Below are 26,057 nucleotides of genomic sequence, written 5' to 3'. Positions count from 1 at the left end.
CGGGATAGTATGGTGGTGTGTTCACAGAACTGTATGTATTCTGTGATACAGTCAGTCATGCTGTTTGTCCTCCCCATGTGGTCCACACACATCCCAGTCTGTTGACTCGAAGCAGTCCTGCAGGGCATCATTAGCCTCCTGAGACCATCTCCTAACAGTCCTGGTGGTCATAGGCAGCCTCTGCACCAGAGGAACATACCTGGTAACTATGGACCATTTCCTTTCTAATCTGAAATTAGACATACATTGCCTCATGAATTGATTTGAAGTCAGCTCATGGAGGCGATTTTGAAGGGCTTTTACTTTGTAATTCAACATCAGAATGTCATGTTAGGCTGCGGTCGAAAAAGTCACATAATTATCTCCTAACGTCTAACCCTAAGCACTTTTCCTTAACCTCTGTGGAAAACATCACGGGGTTAAGGAAAGATGGGAAGGAGAATTCATGAGGAGTTAGGAAAATCCGACTCCACTTTCACTAAGCGACGTAGTTATGACGCGACGGCAGGCGCATGTTAGTGACTCTGTTCGCATGTTTGCAGCGGTGAAACTACAATGTTGTAGTCCATCTCGTACCACAATAAAGCGCATCTTAAATGCTTCATCCATCTTCTTTCAGTGTTGCATCATGCAGACGACATAAACAACCCGGTTCATAGTTTTAGTTTATGAACGAGGTTGGAATATATATGAAAGAAGGAATATGAAAGTGAAACCAACATATTTTTCACAGAGAGTACAAAGCTACTGAACTGTCTCTTTGTTCAGTTGCTGAAATTAAATATGTTAACGGTGTGTGTCTCATATATGTGTGTCTCATATCCCATTATGTTGTTATGGTTTATATATACATGCAGATTATAATCTGATCATAAACATATATAGACAACAGTTTATGAAACACCACACAACTTGTGTTGACTTGATATGTTTTATTGTAATGTGACAAAATAGTTGATTAAAAAGATGATAATCAGAAACTTGACTCAGACTCAAGACTCGTCCAGTTTAACACTTTCATTAAAGTTTCTGTAACTGAAGTAAAATAAAAGAGTGAGGGCTGAAGCTGCAGTTCAACACCAGAGAGAGAATATCAAATACGTCAGTTTGATCACTTTACAGCAGCTTTCAGCAACATAACGTCTGTAGTTTGCCAGCAGGTTTAACAGATTATTGAAAGAATTTCCAAGTTATAGCAACGGTTATTTTCATTATGTGCGTTTGTCGGTTATGATCGTCTGTTCTCGTGAACGGTCGAATGATACGTAATTTTAAATGCTGCCGCTGCAAGGAATTGTGGCTCGGCATTATCTCCTTTCCTTTCATAAAGAAGCTAAGTTAGGAAGCATTGAAGATCCTTTCCTTTAGTTAGGAAGGTTCCTCACCAAAAAGGACTATTCGACCGCAGCCCCAGACTCTGAGGGACATCTTAAGGTTGTTTACTATTGATCAGAAGTGTAATTAGTTTGTCAATATGGGTCATTTCCTTTAAAATCCAATCTGACATTAGACATAACTTGGCTCATAAATTGATTTGAAGTTAGCTCATGCATTCACCGGAACTTTGCTCTTATTTTGAAGTCAGTTCTACCCGCTCGTACCGTAATGCCGTACATAAGTACCGACAAAAAATCTGTGCGGGCTGGCTTCACTGTGTTTTTCGAAGTGGAGGCTGGCTTGAGTTGACGAAGTCTTTTGAGTGACAGCGGGCTGCTGAGGTAAGGTGCGAGGAAAGTAAACGCAGACAGCTAAGTTATCGTGATTATCAGCGCTAATGCGGTTGGAATGGCCTTTCCGAGCTTGTGAAATGTAGGCAGAGTTTTCTAAAATGTAACGTTATTCAAAACAATAACTCAACAAGTGGTGATTAACTTTAACGTTATGTATCGCGAGGCATTAAAAGTGTGTGTGACGATAGTCTGCAAATGTTAAGTTAATGCTAGTTGATAGCTAGCTAGCTTAACTTGGACATCTAGCTAATGTTAATCTGTTGACAAAATATTCGCCGAAGTTCTTTACAAGGATTGCCATACAAAAAAAACAGTTAGGGGGTTAGTTAGACCACCATCTATTCTGTAATGCCGGTTAACGTCAAGTGCTCAAGGCGGGAAAAGGAAGATTAGCAATCTAGATAGATTTTCCGGACGTGACACATCTACAGCGCCATTTTGTTCGTTGGTCAGGTGCGTTTTCAATCCCAAAATGTGTTGGAGGAAGTTTTAAGTATTAATGTTTGATATATGTTGATAGAGTAAAAGCACATTTAAAACTGGGTTAAGTTGGGATAGTGGATGTGACATTTGAAAAATAACACTATTTGGGATTCTTTAATAATTTCTCAATTGAAGCCGGAGGGCATTTGTCCATATTGTGTAGCTACCAACTAAACAAGTCTTTTTGCTCTTTTACAGGAGTGAGACTCCCAAGACCCGTGTACCAGTGTCCCTAGCAGTGGTGTATAAAGTACCGAAAAGCCATACTTGAGTAACAGTAAAGATGCTTTACTGGAAAATGACCTATTAGAACACCTATTTAAATACTACTTGAGTAAAAGTCTTAAAGTATCTGATATGTACTGTACTTAAGTATTAAAAGTAATTTTCTGATATTAATTGTACTTAAGCATTGAAAGTAAAAGTACAAGTAAATGCTGTTAATCAAAAAAGCAAAGGGTCAGAATTTTGAGAATTATGAGGTTTATTCTTTTAACTGCTGTGGCCACCATGACCAAATACAAGGAGTTGGGTTGGCTGTGATCCATCCAGGAGTTTTCTCTGAAACAGTGAGAGGATGACATTTTGTAAGCATAACAACTTTCGCTAGCCCCACTTGCTACACACACTTGCATGCAGCTCCAAAGCGGTTCAAATCGTAATGCTGCGCTCTCGCGGCTCCTGTAAATCCTATGGTGTGGTGGCTAGCTAACATTACGTTAGCTAGCATCAAGTTAAGCCAACATTAAGTTAGCTAGCGTTAGCCAACTAGTGCTGCAATGATTATAGCTAAGATGACTCAAATCAACAAAATCTCACAACTGTCAACACTTCAACAGCTCACTAACTCGCTAGCGATCTGTCTACTATACTAATTGTCTCATTTAATTTATGATAGCTAGCGAACGTTAGCTTAACATACACCACGTATAACTAAATTAGAAGTCAGACACCTGACCTCACAAGCAAATTCTGAGGCACGGTAGTCGGGTGTAAAAACAAGGTCTTTACTTCGAGCAGGGTTCGGTACACAGATAATCAGTCCAGGCAGGCAGAGATATCCAAATCGGTGGGCAAACTCACAAGTGGACGGAAATGGGTCAAACACGGGGGAAAAGCACACACAAAAAATTGCACGTAGGCTCGAAAAACATTTATAAGCAAACTGGCACAGAACAAGGGGTTGGCACAGACTAATTACAAAGGGGAACGAGGCACAGGTAGAAACAATGAGGGCGGGGCTTGCAACCATGCAGGAGGGCGGCACACGAGGAGGGAGGTGTCTGAAACGAGAGACTTGGGGTGCATCCCAAGTCTCTAAATTGTCGTTTCCTCGCTCCTCGCTCCTCGATTGAACCGGAAGTGGTTCTGCGCCGCCATATTGACGGCCGTCCCAAAGCTCTTATTCTGCTCTGAGGAGTGAGGATCGAGGAGCGAGAAGGGAAATCGGAGGAGCCATGGTCGAGGAGCCCCGAGAGCGAGCTTCCAGGAAGTGTTTTAATTCTGGACACGCCCGCCCACCCTGTTCATCTGTTATTTGATTGGACGCTGTAGCTGAGAGGACTGATCGCTGTAGTTTCATACCTGAGTAAAGACGATCACAGATTAAACTCAAGTTATATATTATATCTGTTTTCTTATTCACCATCTGGTTAAAATATGTTAATTGTAGGTCTGAACAACAAAAGGACCACAAACAACTGTCTTCAAAGATTTGATTTGTTGTTTCCCTCAATAACTTTTACTATGTATGTAATTAAAATCAGAGAGAGGGAACTCTTGTACAACACGTAATGAAGAGAAACTATATTTATATTGTGGGTTATTTATAATGATGTCAGAATCAGAATTTCAAAACATACCAAAGTCAATAATAAATAAATAAATAAGACGCATTCCGCCGGTAGAAATCGATCCTGCTCATATAAGCAGGACACAGAACACAGTATATAAATACACACACTGTGTATAAATACTCAATGCAGTTTATTAAACGAGTAACAGACGACAGAGAAAACATCTCCACTCTGACACTCATGATAACTTTGTCTTGATTAATATAAGCAGTAGTTTAACACCATTAAATCAACTGAAGACATACGATCATTTTTATCAATATTTTAAGTGCATCTTTATTGGAATGTTCGCTAAAAATTCTCTGGATAAAACTCCGTTAGCTGTTAAAGCGACTGACAGCTGATCAGATGTGATCAAATGGGATCAGCTTCAGTCATCAGAAACCGACGTCGCTTCATGTGACGCTTCAAAGGAAAGGACGTCTCATGTCTCTTAAAACATAGGCTGCAGTCGAATAGTCAAATAATTACCTCCTAACGTCTAACCCTGAGCACTTTTCCTTAACCTCTGTGTAAAACGTCACGGGGTTAAGGAAAGACGGGAAGGAGAATTCATGAGGAGTTAGGAAAAGACAACCGCGGTGTTCAGAGAATCCGAATCCACTTTCACTAAGCGACGTAGTTATGACGCGATGGCAGGCGCATGTTAGTGACGTCATTCTGTCTGCAGCGGTGAAATTACAATTTTGTCCGTCTTCTTACTGTGTTGCGTCACGCAGACGACATAAACAACCCGGTTCATAGTTTTACTTTATTAACGAGGTTGGAATAGAAATGAACGAAGGAATATGAAAGGGAAACGTATTTTTCACAAAGAAGTACAAAGCTACTAAACTGTCTTTGTTCAGTTTCAAACATGCTGAATTAAATACGTATTCGCAGAACCACTTACGGTTCAATCGAGGAGCGAGGAAACAACAATTTAGAGACTTGGGATGCACCCCATGCGTCTCTCCATGCATCCCTGGTGGGAGGGACTAAGACGCAAGGAAAGGACGCAAGTGAGGGAAACAGGGATGCAATTTAGACAGACAATACAACAGAAACAGACAGTGAACACAGAACTACCCAGAAGGTCTGGGCGAAACCTTGTATAGTTTTCTTTCTTTTTTCTGGCCTTTTGCTTCCAGTTACCCTTCAAATGCTGACAAACTGATTTTGGCTAAAAGCCTAATAACAATCTTCCCATTACTAAATATCAAGATGCAAGAAGAGAATGAAACATTTGTAAGTGTAGGCAAGGCAAGGCAAGACAAATGTTTTTGATGTATTTTGTCTATGTGATTCTTACCTTTTTGATATTTTGTGATTAAATGAAATTGTCTGGTAATCCCTCTGGACTTAGTTTCACACTGGAAGTGATTGCAGATGGAGGAGAAGAGTCCACCAAGAAGTGTAAACCGTCACCAAAGGGATGAGACCATCTCCTGAGAATCTTCTATCAAAATGTTCAACCAAAGGTTCTGGATCACAAGCAAGTCACCAACAGTGCTGAGGTTTATCAGCACTGTTGGTATTCAGTATTATTATTATATATATTGTATTGCAGATGCACGTCTAAAGCCAGACAACTGGCATAAATAACCTGTTGTTTTCTTTTAATGATGCATTTAGCCTTGTTTCATTTCAATATTAAAAGGGAAGCATCTAAAATTGGAATTTCAATATGTTATGTAACTTACAATTATACATATACTCAAAACATTCCTTTGGGAGCTCTGACATTTATAACATATTTCCCAATTAATTGTATATAGAGCAGTTCCAGACTGTATACCTAATGACAAATTAATGGCAAAACAAAGCTGTTGAAATAGGTGTAACAATAACCAAACATTACCTCACTTCACTTATCATGTGCAATATGTGATCTATTTTGTCTGTGAAATCATGTCTCATATGCACTATCCCCACATAACTTTGTTCCACCTCTCAAAATGTGGTGCAATATTCCCATATAACTCTCCCTTTTCCCCTCTTTTCACAATCCAGGAACAGCGTTCACGACTAGCCTATTTATTACTGTAATTTAACAATTTTTTAAAACTGTATCTAGTACCTTTCTTATACATACTACCACCTTTTGTACATATACCACCATATATTGTTTTCATATTTTATATTTTTTCTCTTTCTTATTATTGTGTGTTTTATTTCCAAAACTGTTGACTCAGAGAGCCCTGGACAACAATGCCACTGTGTCGGGACTGTTGGTCTAGGCACAAATGGCAAATAAAAAACCTTGAACCTTTTTTGCACTCTATGATTTTGGGAAAGGATTGTTCATGTTGACTAATATTTTTTTGACTGTTTTAGACCATTGGAATGTAATGTGGGATTTTTTTAAATGGGCGTAGTGTCAGAAACTGGTGGCAATTGCTGTCTAATCTGACCAAAAAATAATTTCTGAAGATGCATTTCTTTGTTTTTGATTGTTACGTATTTAGAAATGAACATATGAATAATACTTCAAATTTCATATCATTTATGGGTTGATGAGTCTGCACAAAAGGAAAATAAGGAAGCCAAACACATCATGTATTAAGCCTAGTTTATGGTTCTCCGTCAGGTACCTACGCCGTAGCTACGCCGTCGACGCAGACCCCTACGCCGTAGCTTGACGCGCACCTCCAAAAAATCCTAACTACGCGTCGCGTTGACGCGGACCGCAAGCGCTGTGATTGGTCCGCTCAGAACGTAATTTCCGACAGTTGCTTTTTCCCAGCCTCGACCGGTTTAGTGGTCGTACAGACCACCTCCGCAAACGTCTTCTCTGTCGCCTGCGCTTCAACATTTGCAATATAAGCATTTGCTCTTCAATATTGATGAGCTCCAGCCGCTCCAACTTGGTCGCCATTGTTTACTGTGACCGGAATTCGGCTATAACCCCTGAAACCACACAGCCACACGCCCCTGGCGGCATGACGGTTAATTGCAGGCAACGCGTTCCCTCGACGCAGAACTTCGAATGCTCAACGACGGCGTCACGTCGACGGCGTACGTACGCCGTCGACGTGACGGAGAACCATAAACTAGGCTTTTAGGACATTATAATACACACACTTCCTGATTTATTTTCAAGTTAAAATGTATAGATACATTTTGTATATTAATATTAAGGATGAAATGATTTCATAGATGATTTACAACTCAATAAAATGAACCAATTGAACACGGTCTCCTCATTCCATATAATTGCGGACAAATTTGTATTAAAATTACTGAGTGATCTCTCGGTTCTTTTCCAGCATTTTGTAGCGTCCAATGTTGGATAATTTGTTTATTCGTATTTAGATATTTGTTTGTTCACTTAATTCTTGTTAAAGTATTTTCCTTTGTTTCCTTTATCTCTCTTTAATATCTGTGTTTTGTTAGAACGTGACACAAATCAAATGTTTGTATTTGAAGATAATTGTGTAAGTTATTATTATAGTTATTGTTGTGTATGTGTTGCATTCAGAAGTTGGACTAAACTAATTTAATGTTTACATTATTTTGGGATGTCATAATGCATTGTGGGTAGACGTAACGTAAACATCATTATCATTTTTACTGTCCCTTTCTATAAAAACACTAAAACAATTGTAATAGTATTTGCTCTCTCTTGTTTCTCCTGCTTCTTCTTCTTCTTCTTCTTCTTCTTCTTCTTCTTCTTCTTCTTCTTCTTCTTCTTCTTCTTCTTCTTCTTCTTCTTTTTCACTTCCAGGAGTCACCAGTTGGGGTGCCGATGACTTCCTGTCGTCTCCGTGCAGCGTTTTTTTATTCCCCACCGACACAGAAGAAGAGAGCGAGCAACTGCTTTTCACCGACCCAGCGTTTGCTCCGTCATCCCCTCATCCCCTCGTCTCCCTCCTCCTCCTCCTCCTCCTCCCTCAGGACGGGGAGCACCACACCCTGTCAGCCAATCGGAGCTCAGCTCCACCTTCCCCATCACATCATCTCAGTTTCCAAGGTAACACCCCCCCCCTCTCTCCCTCTCCGTTTCCATACTGAAAGGTGCCGCATCATCATCATCATCACCCTCACCCCTCCCATCCGTCCATCCCACCGTCCCATACGGAGCTGCTGTTAGCTTCCTCTCCGTTAGCGCCATCTCTCTCGCCCCCTCTGCAGTGGGATTGCCACAACATCAAAAGCAGCTCCCTCCCTCCCTCTCTCTCCCCTCTTTCTCCCTCCTCTCTCTCTCTCTGCATCCTCCAACAGCCGACACTCGGGAAGAGAAGAAGGGAACGAGATGGACTGAAAAGAAGAAGAAGAAGAAGAAGAAGAAGAAGAAGAAGAAGAGATGTGGTACGTACTGCTGAAGCTGCTCTCTGTCCCCTCCCTGCTAAAGGAAAGTGTGTGTGTTCATGTGTGTGTGTGTGTTGAGCCTAATCCTGCATGGAATGCAGCTTTAACGAGCCATCTTCACGCTAACGCCAGCTGGAAAAATGCGAGGACGGAAGAGGGTGATGGACGGAGAGAGGAGCAGAGGGAGGTGACTCCCAGTGTGTCTCTGAGCTTTTGTTGTGGAGGCCTGCTCTGCAGAAGCGCTCGCTCTGCCTGCTGCATACAGAGAGAGGCCAACACCTCTCTGCTCCCACTGCTCCCAGTCTGCTGCCCTGCTTCACACTGGGCTGATGGGCTGGTTACCCTGGTTTTAACTGTCTTTCCCTAGTTTAAAACCCCTCATTCGTGTGATGGGACTCCTACTTTCGCTCTTGTACTATTTCTGACCTCATCTTTGTTTTTGTTTTTAAGGAATGAGCGTACTTTTAACTTGTGTTCTTGAAGCAAATCTACGATGTGTTGAAGGTCAAAACAATGTGAAGGCAAACAGTCTTCTGTGTACTGGGAGGGACGAGATGCACGTTATTGAACAAACAGGGAGCTTTCAGGCGGTTTCGTGGATAAAAAAGTTCGGAAATGCCGACTTTCTTTCTTCTACTCACCTTTGCCACGTAAGCCGTGATTTCTCTAATAAAAATCTTTGTCCACACTAGCGCAATAACAACTCCAAAACGTTCGCCGGGCCTGTAGGTGGTGATAAAGGCGTTGTCAACAATACCTAAAATACCACAGAAGAAGATGCTGAGCGTGCCCAATGAGCTTGAATTCCCTCGGCAGTGTTTTCCTTCCTCCTCTCTGTCTTTCACGTGATGATTATTGGGAGTCTTGTTGTGGGAAAAATGGCGTCATGACGTCATCGTTTCATCAGTCAAGTGAGCGAAGACACAGTTCACTTAGTTTGAAGTCGAGCTGAGAGAGAACACGCCTGAAATGTTCTACTCACCGACATGCTGCTCTGATTAATCACCGTGAAGTGAAATCACGATGTTATCTCGTCCCTTAATCACGTGGCCGTCTGCTCTTGTGTCCTGAAGTTCATGTTTCATCCCTTATGTCTCTTTGCAGCGTTTAAACACTTTGTGTTTTGCTGATTCAGTGTTTCTGAGCATCTTAATTTGTTAAAGTCTTGAGGAAACGGTGAGGAGTTCAGTCTTGAGTTCTGACGTCGTCTCCATGTTCTGACTCGGCGGGTTTTCTTCCTCGTTTCCTCTACTTGAGGTGAATTGGAGAAAGGAAGTGAATGAGAGTAAGGAATTGAAGAAAGCTAATGAGTGATGTTTATTTGGAAAGCAGCTTGAAACCATGTAGAACCACAACAGATGCTTTATGGAGCAACAGCAGTTCCTTTGATGTTCTTCTGAGAAAAGAATGTGAGTTTCTGCTGCTGATCAAAGTCCGGGTGGTTCTGTGTTCAACGGCGACCTCACACATGTCTCTGGATCTGAGACACTTCCTGTCAGGCTGCTCTTGTGCTTCCTAAAAGGATGCTACATAATCGTTTCCTTCAGTTAGTGAAACGTATGATCCCAGTTCCACGAAGCAGAAGAGGACAGAGGGAAGGAAATGAGGATGTGGGGAAGGAAAGAAGTATGTGGGGAAGGAGGATATAGGAAACGAAACGAGGATGCAGGGAAGAGAAGAAGGAATTGGGTATGGAAATAAGGATGAAGGGAAGGAGGATGTTTGGAAGGAAATAAGGATGAAGGGAAGGAGGATGTGGGGAAGGAGGATATAGGAAATGAAAGGGGGAGGTAGGGAAGGGAAGGAGGATGTGGGGAAGGAAATAAGGAAGAAGGGAAGAATAATTTAGGGAAGGACGTAGAGAGAGAAAAAGCGTTGCGAGGCAAAGAAGGACTTTGTCAAGTTAAGAAGGACATAGGGATGGACAGAAGGATGAAGAGACGAAAAAGAGGATGTGGGGAGAAAACAAGGACATAGGAAAGGCAAGAAGCATGTAGAGAAAGACAGAAGGATGAAGAAAATAAACAAATGTAGGGAAGGAAAGAAGGGCCTCAGAATGAAGACAACAAGTGTTTTGAAGTGAAACACGTTGATGACGTCATTTACATGTTGGCTATGAAGAACCAACCCTGTCTCCTAAAAATTACGTTCCCCCAGGTGCGGCCGACTCTCGGGCTCCCGGTGCGGTCGGCGCCTGGCCCGGGCCGGCCGGCTGTCACTGGCCGACTGTCACTGGCCTCACCCCGCCCCTTTTTTCTTTTTTCTCCGGAGTTTAAAAATTAAAATATGCTTAGATAAAGCAAGAAAACAATAACACAAACACACGATTATAAACGTATTTGTAATACGTCTAACACAAACAAAAAAACAATAAAACAAAAATACGTGTATAATCAACATACGTGTTTAATCAACCTATACGTGTATAATCAACGTATGTGTAATACGTCAAACACAAACATAATCAGGGAGGAGATACGTTTCTGATCAAACGTAATTGGGAATGCGTATTAGTTCTGGGGGAACGTACTTTTTAGGAGACAGGGTTGGAAAAACAGGAAGTTGTTCCCGGTATCGGTGATCAGGTGATCAGGTGATCAATATCAAAGTCATCACAGCCCGGGTCACCGTCTGCATCGTCCACAGGAGTGATGTAACTCTCTCTGGGGCTCAGTGGCTGCAGATGAAAGGAGACAAGGAGGAAAGGAGGGAAGGAGGAGGAAGGTTAAGACGTCTCCTGTTACAGAGTTTCATGAGATAAAAACCTCGCGGAGACAAAGAAACTATGTTTGTGCATCTTGGGGACGTGCTTGAATCCCACAAAAACCTCTGATCCACAGAGGGTTATTTTAAACAAGATGAAACGTTTCTCTCCAAATTCTAAATGACATTAAATACATCATCTACTGGAATATAATTAGCTCATTTTAAATAAGATAAACTATTTTCTAATACCCCGTTTTCGTGTTCATGACATGTTATATTTTTTTTGCTGACTATAAACAAGATTTGAGTCTTTTGTAACTTGTATTAGTTCGGTTGTTGGTAGATTAAATGTTTGTGTGTGTGTGTGTGTGTGTGTGTGTGTGTGTCTCTGCTCATTGTTCACATTAGGATTATTTTTTAAATAACAAGTAAACATCAAACTGGACTGCAAACGACTCGATATTATTCTATAATCTGACGAGTGACGCTGCTTTAACGTGTGTGTGTGTGTGTGTGCTTCTCTCCAGTCGCTAAAAATACAAATCTGTGTGTTTGTGGAAGAATGTGTAGTTTGTAAAGTCTTCTAAATTTCAGTATCACCTCAGGTTTGTTGGATTTAGTTGCAGATTAGTATAAATATATTGTAACGGACTGAGAGACATGTAAAGTTAACCTGTTATGTTATAAGTGTTATCTTTTACAGGGAGAAGTTGTTGAAATACACTTAAAGAAAAGATCGTAATCTTTCCAATCATCTGAAATAAACAAGCAAGAAGACTCATAATTCCATTTGTTTATTTTTGTTAACACAAATCTTTTAAAAATATTCTACAATGATGAGAAAATAACTCTTGATGAAATTGATCTGAATGCAGCCAACGGAAAATGACAAACGTCAGAGGAGTGAGGCGTCTCTTTGTTGACACGTCTTTGGTCAGGAGAAGATCTTCATTACTTCAGGTCTCTAAACCTGCAGCTCTCAACTTCGGACCTCAAAGACGTAACTTCTTCTGCAGTAAGCAGCAGCTCGTGACCGTCTGCTCACGTTTTCTATTTTCCGCGTTACTATTTTTTTTTGCCTTTTCATCAGTATATGTTTTGTAAAGAACGCTGCTTTCTTGCCGACTAGCCTCCTTTTTAGCGCCCGTTTTTAATCCGTAACCTCCAGCAGTTATTCCCTCTTCTGCTGCCGGCACTTTTTAATATTTTAGAGACAGCGCGTTGAGTGAGACTCAAGCTCGTCTTCCAGTTACAGACGGGGAGATTCCCTCAGGATCAGCCAGCAGCTCCTGCTGTTTACTGAAGGTCACTTGAGGTCGAGTCCTTTTGGGAAGTGATGGGAAAACACATCTGGAGGTGTTTGAGCAGAAAGGCTTCATCTTTCTTTCCTTCCCTGCACCTTTCTTCCCTTTCATACATCCTTCTTCCCTTCTCCACAGCATTCTTCCCTTCCCTCCCCCCTTGTTCCCTTACCTACATCCTTTTTTCCTTCTCCACATCCTTCTTTCCTTCCCTACATCCTTCTTCCCTTCTCCACATCCTTCTTCCCTTGTACAAATCTTAATTTCCTTCTCCACATCCTTCTTTCCTTCCCTACATCTTCCTTTCATTTCCTATATTCTTACAACCTTTTCCACATACTCCTTCCCTTCTTCTTTCCTTCCCTACACCCTTCTTTCCTCTCCCACATCCTTCTTTTATTCCTTACATCTTTCTCTCTTCCTTGGGAACTGGCTCAAAAAAACATGTGTTGGGCTGATTTTAACAACGTGCTTGATGTGAACAAGAATCTCTTCTTGTCTTGTTTACTGACGTTCGTCTCCGTCTGTGTTGTTTACACATTCAAGATCCTTCCTCTCTGTTTCTTTTCTCCTCACTGTGACAGAAGTGAAGTGTGAGCAGGTGTGTTTGTGTGTGTCAGAGCAGCTGACCTGGTGAGGTGCATACTGGTGCGGTGTGTAGCCCCCCAGCAGGAGAGAGATATGCATCAGCGTGATGGAGCAGGAGGTCACGGTTCATCACAGTCTGTATATAGGAAGTGGACGTAGTCATGTCACTCATTGGTTTGTGGACTTGTGTTTTGAACCCTCGAGTTTGGTCATTTTTCCCGTCACCATCTTGAATTACGTAGAGACGTCGTATACGTCTCAGTCCCTAAATTAGTTGTTGGAGATATTCCAATTTTTTTGGTGCAAATAGTTCAATGAAAACCTTTTGACTTGTTGCTTGTTTACAAGATAACAAGTCTCTCTCTTCTTAAAAAACAACAAAAACATTTATTTGGTTTGAATTTTAATTGAACATTAAATGTTTCATATTCACAAGCAGAGAGGCTCCTCCTCCTTCTTCACCACACAATAGTGCTGGAACTCAGTCGTGTGTGTCTGTGTGTGTGTCTGTGTGTGATCACACCATCCCCCATGTTCAAAGTGTGTGTGAGAGTTTGGAACGTGTAGCACATGATGAGGTTCAGGGTTACCCAGCTCCTCTCTGGAGAATAAACTGAACTAAACACACACACAAACACGCACGAACGCACACACACACACACACACACACACACACACACACACACACACACACACACACACACACACAATGGGTGATTAGTTGCACTTGAATATGGGGGATGGTCTTGGACGTTGCGTTTGTGTTCATCACAGTTTCTCCCAAAATCTGCAGCAGGGGAAACGGTTCAAATACAATCATTTTGGCTCATTTCACTGCTGACTATAAATTAATAGTACGTGAACGAAACCTCCAAACACATTTATAACTTCTACAGTTAGTTGGCTGATTGAAGAGCTCCAGAGATATTGTGGTCAGTTTTGTATTCTTCTAGCGCCTCCCAGAGGGGAGGAGGGCAAACCGTCTGTGGCCGGGTGTGAGGTATCCCTGACGATGCTCTTCTCTTCTCTCCTTTCCTCTCGCATCCGAACATCCTCTTTTCCCATTTTGATTATGTTTTAATTATTAGGTCCCCTCTTTTCCTCGTCTCGTCCTCTTTATTTTGTCGTCCTCTTCTCTGCCTCCCTTGTTTCAACTCTCGGCCTGCTCGTCCTCCTCATTCTCCTTGCCCTCCTTGTCCTCCTCCTCCTCCTCCTCCTACTCCTCCTCCTACTCCTCCTCCTCCTCTCGGTATCGATAAGATCTGCTCAGACCTCGGGGCGTGGCCATCCTGGCTTTCTGTATCTATCCCTGTATATATATATATATATATATATTTTTAGGACAAATATAATAATATGCTAATTAATATGCTAATACTTACACACATGCACACACACACACACACACACACACACACACACACACACACACACACACACACACACACACACACACACACACACTATTATTGTCCACACTTAATTAATATTTTTTTTCTCTTATAGAATAAATACCTGTTGAGACTCAGATTTAAGATCTCTTATTTGTTGGAATGACCTTTACATTTGTACTCAGATATGTTTACAATGATTTGATGAGAAACAAAAAATGTATTTATTTTCCTATTTTTCTCAGATACAATTTTTTTTATTTATTCCAAACATTTCACGTGTGCATTCATCACTCATTTAATCAAATTAACTCTTATAATTCATATCACATTGGAGTCATTCATTAAAGAGTATTTTCTTTTTAATTAAAGTTTAATTTAACAAAAATCAACAGAAAATATATTAGTCAGCGAATTATTGAATACATTTAGCAGCTAACACACAGTTTAACATCATTTTAATTAATGTATTAAATTCAACTAACTTTATTGTCTACAAGTGGAAAACATCAAATTTAAGTTAAAAGATAAACTAATCATCTTATTTAGGAAGTACATAAACAAGAATAATGATAAATGTATCTTTCCAAAGAGAGTTTATGATGTAAACAGAGAGGGAATGTATCGGTAATAAAATAATAAATACAATGATAAACCTTACTTCCTTATCTTTGTTTCTTTGCTGCATTTTTTTTTTAATAATTTTTTTTTATCTTCCCAAATCAATTTTTCTGTACTTTGAGGAGATGATTCTGTTTGTGTTAAAGGGGAATTACACAAATTTTACATAAACACGGTGACATATTAGGCTCGTTCGTTAGAGCTGCGCCTCGCCTGGAATCCAGACAGACCAGGCGGCCGCAGCAGGAGGCGTTGTCAATAAACTGCAATCAAGTCGAACAGTTTTCAGCTGTCTTCAAAGTATACAGGAAGTCACAGAATGACTTCCTGTTAGTTCCGAACTTTTGTCTACTTGTAGTTTACAGATCACGTTTGGATTCATTCATGTGTTTGTACATATATATTTATGTAGAAATGTATGTGTAGCTGCATCCTTTGTTCTTTTTATGTCTGCCTGTGAAATACATTACTAGTAGTTTTGATATGTGTTATATAGATACGATTTTGTAATATCAACCACACAAGATATGTTTTAAGATCAAACATGAGACGAATAGTCAACAATGCAGCATTAAGTATTACAACTACACATAAAATAAGAATTTTCTTCAACACGTGGTGTTTGCTGTCAGATCTAAGAGCCAATCAGCTCTCTGATGTGGCGACAGCCAGGCGTTTCCCATCATGCACTGGGTCACGCAGTCCGTGGAGAGCTACTGCGGCGGCTGGCTCTGAAATCGACGGCCGGCTTGATCTCGTGAGAGTATCGTTGATCACGTGTGCATGACGTCAGAGCAGGTCGGGAGCAAGTCGGACACAAATCTAACCGGCATGCATTGTGCGCCGATCGCCGCCTATCGATTCAGCGCAGAACTGGCTCATCTCGAACGAGCCTATTGAGTGAGTTGGAGCAGGAACGACTTTTTAAACTCTTCTCGGTAGTGCGTTCAAAGACGCTCTGAAATACGAGAACCAATTGACCAGTGCTTACAGTTCAAACTGTTTTGAAAAAGTTCTGCGGATCTTAAGTTTATATTTTTGCGCTAAAAGATTTGACAAAAGCTGCATCATGACAATGTGGGATGTAGTTTTTTGATGGATTAATTTTAATATTAATATAATCAAGCAGATCCAAAGTTACAAAGACGAGGATTGTTTCTCATCCCTGAACGCATCATGTGATTAAAATAGTTCTGAAGGTTTCACTTATGTGTCCGCTGACCTCAGCAGTCTGCCAGGAAACAATATTACCTTTTTAATATCGCCTTTTATAACAGGGGATCAAACATCCACACGCTAATAGTTTGGTCCGGTCCCAGTGGGAACACGCACTGGGAAGTGAAGTGTTGTAATGTGCAGTTCATACCACTGCAGAGGAATGGATATCACGTTGGTAATTATTTAAAGGTGTGTGTCATCTACGTTATACATATAGTGTTTTGACACATTAATATTGGTTAATCAAGGCATGTGAAAGGCTTGTAGGAAGACATCAATCAGAAAGTAATCAATAGCTGAAATAAACTGTATACAATTTTTTATGTTTAAAAACAAACAACCAATGATGATCAAACTAAATCGCAATTAACTTCCCTTTACCTCCTTTGCTTTGATTGATGTTCAATCATGGCTTATTTGGGGCGAATACAAACAAAACAAAATGTTGTTGGGTAGTTTTAGTCCCTGGGTTTTGTCTGCAGGTGTTTCCCTCAGGACATTCTGTTGGTAGCCTGAGAGGTGAAATCCAGGGCAAAAAAGTCCCTGAAAACCTACGACATCATAATGTGTGGCCTTGATGAGCAAATCAATATTTTTGTGTCAACTCCTCTCTTCTTCTCTGGATTTTGGGTTCAAAAATGTTCTTTTACAGTTTAATATATATAATTTTATAAATAATAAAAGTTATTACACAATATGAACGTAAACATACCTCAGGGTTTCTGGTGCTCTTATTTTATTTCATGTTAACAGAAAAGCAGGTAAATTACATTTTTAGCATCTTTAGCATTGGTCTCAGTTTACGACCTCAACACGTGACTTAATTTAGGCTTATTTTATTTTTATATTTAATCTCTGCTGCTGTTCACACCTTCTGTATCAGAAACATTATTTGAAATTAATAGAAATATTAACAACCAGGATCCTCCAACACATCTTCCTCCTCTGTGATGCATTATTCATACTGGGGCTGGGCAGGAGGACACACACACACACACACACACACACACACACACACACACACACACACACACACACACACACACACACGTTTGGTTTGCTGTAAATGATGTATGACATCACGGCGGCCAAGCGCTCAGTTCTCCATGAATCCGGTCTGCTGGTGAGCCGCGTACTGTGCGTGTGGCAGGAGATCTGGAGGAAGAGATTCACAGTCTGTGTGTTTGTTAAAACTGACAAGCTTTTTGTTTTTAGAGGGAAAGTATGTCATGTAATACCATAACAGAGTACACACAGCAGTGTGAGTTATTTATATATATTTTTATTAGGGCTGGGCAAAGTTGAAACATTTTCGATTAGCGTGATTTTTCTGTGATTAACTGCGATTAATTGCATTATGCGCCAAATTCAATAATGAACTAGTGTATTGCATGCTTTTATTTTAAAGTAATGTCATCAGAACAATATAACAGGCACTCTCGGAGCAACAGCACCCACAATTCATTAATATAATTAACTGTGTACGTAACTCAATATGTGTTCTAAAGTTAGAAATGGTTTGCCAATCAATTTTGTGTTTTTTGTTGCATGTTTTTTGTCTGCCGTAAGCAAAATGTATCTGGTTTCCTGTTTTGAGATTAGGTGTTACTATTTTGAAGGCGAGAAACTGAGTTGAAACGGAAGTCGCATAGTGCGCCGTTTAACGGCTAAAGCTACGGTCTTTAAAGACCATCTGTCGGAGGGGTACGCTACAAACTGTAACTCCGAGATAACTGTGGTTACAGCGATGACCAGTAGTCTCAGTGAGAGCAACAGCTGGTGCAAGTCTGGAAGGAGGAAGCAGTCTAAACACGACATTCACCCAGTCTGTGTCATTTTAAGTTGACACAACTTAACGTATTTCACAACGTTAACTAGATGATGCCTGTTGTTGTTTTCAGAGTCGCTGGCAAACAGATTCTTCTGTCGATTGATATCTACCAAAACAAGGAAGCAAAACATTACAACCTTTTATTTTTTCATATTATGTCGTTCCTTTTTCCGTTTTCTTCATGTTTGTTGTCTGTTCTCTCATTATGAAGCATCATAGATGCAGCATAGATGCAGGTATGGCAATGTTAAATATAAAACATGCTAAATATATACAAAAAAATAGGATATATTAAGTGAACTAACACAAAAATAGAGCAAAGAACCAAGGAAAACTCTTTTCTGTCAATGGAAACCCACATTGATTAAATATGTGTCTGATGCATTTGAAGCCTTTTAAATTTGTCCTGTCTCACTTCCACCAGCTACCTGATACTCGTGATATTATGTTGTATAAAATACAAACAAAGTTCTTTGAGAATAAGTTGTAAAAAGGGCTGTCTGCATTGTGTGTAGCTCCCAGAGCCGACGTCAGAAACAATACTTTTTATTATTATGAATCTCACATTCAAGCTTCAGTGGCGGTTTTATTTGGTAGGGCCATCTAATCAATTTCAACAAACATCCTTGTATGATTCAATGTTGACTTAGCTTGATATGCTAGTTTTGTAGCTTAACAGAGTTATCCATGTGTCCTGGTGTTCTCATGTTTTCTTCATTGGACCGATCTAGCTGTCCATGCTGGATCGGTCCACGTTGTTTTAAAAAGCAAGCATGGAAAGTAAAATACGGCGTTAGCACGACTGCATCCAGCAGCTAGCTTAGCCAAACCGTCCTGGTGTAGATTAGCCGTCTCCACAGAAGCTGCTTACTTCCCTTTCACGCCAGTCTTTTGTTTTATGGTGATGTCGCACTCGCCATTGTCATGTTGTTAAAATGGCGGCTCGAGAGACTAGCCCTGACGAGAACGAGACACGGGGATGCGCACCCTAGGGCCAAATGAGAGTGGCCCCTCTGTGGATGTTTTTTAGGGCGTTGATTGGATAAATTGTATGCGACTCATTATTATCTTTAATCAGTGATTGGCTAAACTGCGTATTAGACCAGTCTTTCTTGGGCTGAATCGATCTATTACTCGGTATATTCCATAGCTAGGCCGGCCACTGTCAAGCTTCAACCTCGGGACGTTTGTAGAATCAACAGCTTCTCGATTTAAAGTGGGAATAATCTTCTTTCTGACGCTGATGTTTCAGCTGCTGTGTTATGCAAAGAAAAACTCCCAGCAGCACGACTTTAATCGGAGCTTTAATCTCACAAAAGACACAAATCAGCCGTCGACCGCTGAGTGCGTGAGCTGCGTGAGCTGCGTGAGGATCAGACGTCAGACGATGTTGAACGAGAGGATTCCTGAAACACGTGCACCGTCTGAAGCGGAGAGACATTTAAAAGAAGCCCACACAGATCAAAGATGTGTGTGTGTGTGTATGTGTGTGTGTATGTGTGTATGTGTGTGTGTGTGTGTGTGTGTGTGTGTGTGTGCGTGTGTTTGTGATAGTTAGAGTCGACAAAAACACGACTTATACATTGAGACTTATATATATCTTTGTGGACAGCCTTTTCTGGTCCTCATTTTAACAAAAAAAAAGAGCCACTTTTCACAATCATATTTCGTCTCTAATATCTATTTTATATTCATGTGAAAACATCTGGATTTATTCTAGTTAATCGCCAACACTACATTTTGCTAGATTACATGTGAACGCTTCATAACTCTCCACTGTTTGTTTACGGTAAGTATGTTTAAAAACACCGTTTATTGCATTGTGTAAGTTCTTAAACTAACTTTGAGCCTTAATATAATATCTTGGTAATGCTTTCCAATCCCCATATATTTTTCCTAGAAAGTAATTGATGTGTAAATATAAACCGTCCTGTGCTTTGGCACTAATTATAGGAATAATAAATAATGGCCTTCATCTGGTTCACTTCCTGTTAATTGACTCAATTAAATTTTTCTAATTGCCGACCAGGTTTTTATCTCTGTAGGAAAATGTCTTTCAATTGACTTCAAATAAGTTAAAGTTACAGAGTAAGTTAAAACATACATATAATATGACTGTGGTTCTCTCTTCTCCTGTCCACCTCCCTTTCCTCCTGTCCACTTCCTCATCACCTCCCTCTCTCCTCTCCCTCCCTCTCTCCTCTCTCTCCCCTCTCTCTTTCTCTCTCTCTTCCCATCTCCCTCTCTCCTCTCTCTCCCCCTCTCTCTTTCTCTCTCTCTTCCCATCTCCCTGTATCCTCTCTCTTCCCCTCTTTCTCTCCCCCGCTCTCTCTCCCCTCCCTCACTCTATCCCCTCCCTCTCTCTCTGCCTCTCTCTCTCTTCCTCTCTCTCCCCCTCCCTCCCTCTCCCTCTCTCACTCTCCCCTCCCTCCCTCTCCTTCTCTCTCTCCCCCTCCCCCTCTCTCTCCCTCTCTCTGGGGTTAATCAGGCTAATGATGATGTCATGGCAATGCTGATGACATCATGTGTGTTGCTGACCTCATCCTGACACGCCTCACAAACATTTAAGGGAAAGAGAGACGAAGAACATTTGTGGTAAATAAATACATTAAAACATTAGAAAATTATATAAATGCATACATATTAATTTAATGAATTAACATTTGATAAATAACTAATTTCGTAAATACTAACAATACTAATACTTTTAATTTATATTACGCTTTTCAAGATACTCAAAGACACAAGAAAAATTCATCATAAAAGGACTGAACAATAAATTGGAAAACAAGTTTAAAACATTGGAAAATATGTTTAAAAAAAATAGATTCAATGGATGAAATTCAATAAATGTTTGTCAGACTTTTGTCCAGTGAAACATGATAATAATAGTTTTGCTTTACAAATAAACAGACATTTTATCAGCCAGCACTCTCCGACTGACTAGTGTGTTTTTCATTGGGAATAATGGTCAATCAAAAGGTATTGATCATATTTGAAATCATGTTTTACTCCAGTCTGCTGGACAGAAGCACCTCCGTGACCTCTGACCTCACTAACCTGGTAGTCTTCATCAGCAAAGAGGAACTAAACGTTCAGGCAGCAGCTCGTCAGCTTTCACCGAATGATTCATCGATTATGACGTTGGCTATTCAAGATTAATCGGGTTGAGTGCTCCGCGCTCGGGGGTCATAATGGGACGTAGACCAGGGGTCATAATGTGACCTAGACCAGGGGTCATAATGTGACCTAGACCAGGGGTCATAATATGACGAAGACCAGGGGTCAAAATGTCTCGGTCTCGCCCCCCGTCGTCTGCTGGACCGGTCTGACCCGGGTCTCCACCAGTAATCCTGCTTCCTGTTCTCCTGCTCCTCTGACACCGTTTCTCTGACTCACTGCTGCTAACTCGATCAATACGGAGTGTGTGTGTGTGTGTGTGTGTGTGTGTGTGTGTGTGTGTGTGTGTGTGTGTGTGTGTGTGTGTGTGTGTGTGTGTGTGTGTGCGTGTGTGTGTGTGTGTGATAAACTGAGAGAAAGAGAGATTTCATGTACTGATGCAACGGTTCGTCTGGTATCTTACGAAAAGGCACTCCTCATTGTAAAGGTCCTGCAACACATGCTCATTACATGAAAAGTATTTTTAAAATAAACTTCCTTCTTCACAGGAAACAACTCAGTTCAGGGTTAGGCCCCAAAACGTCTCAGAAGAATCAAAAATGGTTTATTTGCCAAGTACGGTGTCTTGGCGATTGGTGCGTATACGACTTAATTACAAATAAAAACATGAAAATGTACAATATTATGCAATAAACAAACAATGCGTTAATAACATACTTATTTTAATATATTCTTACATTGTTTAAGTTTATATATTGAGCACATGCAGACAGGCTTTTCACAATAAAAGTATTTTAGGCCGTGAAGTAAAACAATATTTAAACGCAACCAAGAGATTTGTTTCATTGTAAATCAGAGGAAGAGAGATTCATTCATGCAGTTAAAGTTTTATCTTTTTTTTTGTTACAATGAGACCAGACTGCAAACACATACCAGCTATATTTAAGTGTTTTATTTGATTCACATGTTGACATCATGGCTTTAAATCTTAATACAAAATAAAAATATATTTCTAAAAGGGTAAAGTAAATATTACGTACAGACACTTTCATGATTGAAAGCCATAAACAACTCATACATTTTCAGTAAAAGTCGTGACTTCATTATTCATTATTATAGTTAAATTAATTCAGTATTATAGACACTTACTTATGTTCCTATTTGGTCTCTTTATGTAGTGTACTTGTAGTTATTACATTTCAATAACAGATAAGTTAACGTGCCATCACTGTTTTGGTTCATAGGTCCAATAAATATTTAATAAAACCTGATTTTAAAGCTGCACATTTTCTTAATTTTTGTATTCAGAAAATGACTAAGACATATGTATTTTCCCCCCGGAGCGGCACTCTGTTGTGTTTTTAATATTTGGAATGAAGTTCCAGTTGCAAACGGCTGGACTGGGAGCTGGATGCATATTTTATTCAGAGAAAAGAGGACATGAATAATACATTTTATTTGTCTGTTCGCTGCGTCGGCTGCTGCTGAAAAGGATTTAGAGCTACAGCTGAGATGAAGGGAAGGACACACACACACACACACACACACACACACACACACACACACACACACAGTGCTATGCTGTGCCATGCTGTGTCAGCCATGTGAGAGAGACAGACAGGATGACACTGGAGAGAGAGAGAGAGAGAGAGAGAGAGAGAGAGAGAGAGAGAGAGAGAGAAAAAAAAGAGTTTGTTTTCATCCGACCTGTTTGATCTTCCTCATATGGAACATTCTGGATTATTCCATCTGGTTTTAAACTGGGATTATTACATCTTTAAACGTCCGGAAGGATGGAGAGGTACGGTTGCAGGGTTTCTTTTCTTTGCATTTTTCTTTTGCAAGAACAAACTTGAGTTTTAGAAACGAGAACATTTTTGCAATCTCTGATACGCTGTTTTCACTCACTAATTCATTTATTCTGTCATTGAAACTCCACTTCTTGCAAAAATAGTTCACAATAAAAGCCCAGTGGCTCAACGGTCTTAAAATCAAGTCAAATTAACCTCTTAAAAAATTCTTCTTTTGGAAAACAGAAAAGTTTGATTTGACTGACAACTATTTCCTTCCTGTTTACCAGCTTTAGTTTTTTGTTTTATAATACTCCAGAAGACAGATAACATATTTTCAATGTTTCCAAGATGTGGCCCATATTTTTCTATATTAATTAATCAAAAGCTTCTCACATAAGTATTCTTTATTCATTTTGTCATTGGATTGTCAGTTGTTTTTATTATGTTGTCCACTAACCATAATATAATATAATAATAATAATACGGAGAGATTTTAGTTCCAATATTAACAGATAAAAAATGAAAGCCGGGCAAAGTTACTTAAATGAACATCAACTTTGAATATGTCAACTTTAATTACTGAAACAAACTTGAACAACTTCAGCAAAAGTAAACAATGACTTTTTACATTTTTATATAATAGTCTGAATCTAAAAACTGAATATAACAGTCCTTCGGAAAGAAACACAAATTATCTGAATAATTAACTAAATAAAAATACTTTTAACAGATGTGTAAATATCAGAATATTCAGAAATTCTATTTTAAAATAAGGATTATATTATAATGTTCCTCGACCAAAGACATATAGTTGACCAACACTCCGTTTTGTTGATCGATTTGTTGATTGAATCGACATGTAAAACTGAGTTTCTCCACAAAAGAAAACTCGTGTTTTCCAGGGATTTGTTCATAACTTTCTTTGAAATAAGTAATGAAAAACGACCTTATCGATTGAAAGACGTTTCATATTTGACTTCAATGTATCTTGTTTCCTGCAGCACTTCAAAGTTAAGACTTCTTTCATGCTTCTTGCAGTTTAGTGCTTAAAATAAACTTGATATGTATACACACACACACACACACACACACACACACACACACACACACACACACACACACACACACACACACACACTGTGGGTTATGGATCAGTCGTTTTGGGGATTTGCAGGGTTACCACCTTCCTCTGTTAAAGATTGTAAAGGTTGTTCAGGTGTTTGGATTATTCTGCTCTTTCAGCTGCTTTTATTTCTGCAGGCGATCTTCTGAAAGAGCTGCCATGTGTTTTCTTTTGGAAGATCTTGTCCTTAATCTGCCTTCTCTGTGCACCGGACCTGGATTTATATGTTCTTTAACTATTAGATCAGTCTTTCCTTTCATTTATTTCTAAGAGCCCCGGTTTCTCCAAGTGCACAGAAAGCTGCAGAACCTGTTCAAACCGCCCTCCTCCTCTTCTAGCGTCCTTCTAGCGGCCTTAGTGCTTAGTGAGTGTTCAAGTAGTCGTATGAACCCCAAATGAGTTCTAATACTTGTTATTTTATATAATTTTTTTCAGAATTTATTTGTGAAATGAATGCATATTTTCCCAAAATATACTTTTATAACATATTTTGATCATATTTCCGAACATCCAGCATGATATGAGCAAGATTTCCCAAAAATGCCTTTTCGAGCCGCCCCCGAGTTTTTCCAACTCCGTGGTTTAAGGCCTAAACAACAACCTACAGTTGTAACCCCTCTTTGTAAAGATAAAAGCCCCACCTTTACCAATGATATTTACGATGATATTGAAGGCAGCGGTTGACTCTTCCTGAGAGTCTTTTAAAAATATTTGTATCCTCATTGATACAAATGATATATAGTTAAATATATATATAGTTATATAGGTGTACCTTAATGCATGGCGAGTTTAAATAAAAACACTGAGTCTGTGATTTTCAATATCGGACTGAGCCCAATGTGATTTATTTCAGATAAACAACCAATGCAGAATTTGGAAATATTTCAAATTGGCTCAACAGATTGGCAGCAAATTGACGCTGCACCAGAAGCTGTTATCCCACTTGTGATAAAAGCTACAATACACTGGCTGCCAAAATAATGCAAAAACATTTTCAAGGTCGGGAATGGTTGAAGGGCTGCAGCCACGAATTTAGAGATGAATTGATGAAGGAGAGCCAGGGCCCCATTCCTCGTACCTGGTTCAACAAAGTCAATCAAATGTCCTATTATCCAGCTTAAATTACCGAGATGATTGACGTCAGGCTATGTCGGTTTCTTCACGGCTGATTCGCCCTCAAACGGTCTCGTTCATTCGAACCAAACGTCAGTCATCTGGATAATTGCACGTGCACGCTCCTCTTCTAAAGGGGGAGGAGTCGAACACAGATTATATGATCTTCAAATGCTACAATAGCAAATAAGAAAAGAGAAAGAGCATCTCTTTTCTCCACTTACGAGCAGGTGATGACTACATATGATGAATTTGAGACCATAATCATGGCAAAGTCTAATTGCCATATTTTGCCCTCAGAGCGGTGGTGTTAAGCTGCGTTCACACCAAAAGCGTTGCAAAAACGTTGCGAATATTCACAACACTTTTCGTGTGAACACAGCTTTAGACTTTGCCATGATTATGCTCTTAACTTCCTCATATTCTTTCATGATCATCTCCACCTCGTCAGTGGAGAGAAAAGTAGCTTGTCCTTTGAGTTTATTTGCCATTGTAGCGTTAGAAGATCGTGGAATCAGTGATCGACTCTTCTCCTTTTTGAAGAGGAGCGTGCACGCGCAATTATCCTGATGACTGACGTCTGGTTTGAATTAACGAGATTGTTTGAGCGCGGATCAGCCTTTTAGAAACCGAGTTAGCCTGACGTCAATCATCAAGGTTAGTTAAACCACGTACAAGGAACGGGGCCCTGCTCTGTGATTGGCTCACACTCACTGCTGCTTACGTCTGATTGGTCGGGAAGACTTGCTGAAGTAGAAAGATCTATTATTATTATTATTATTATTATTATTATTATTATTATTATTATTGTTTTCTCATCCTTCCCACCATGGTTAGTTTCTTACCTCCAATCTTATCTTCCTTTCCTTCTCACTATATATCTATTTTTTCAC

The sequence above is a fragment of the Taurulus bubalis genome (assembly GCF_910589615.1).
Source record: "Taurulus bubalis genome assembly, chromosome: 1".
Classification (NCBI taxonomy): Eukaryota; Metazoa; Chordata; class Actinopteri; order Perciformes; family Cottidae; genus Taurulus; species Taurulus bubalis.
Note: the sequence above shows the minus strand (reverse complement) of the source record.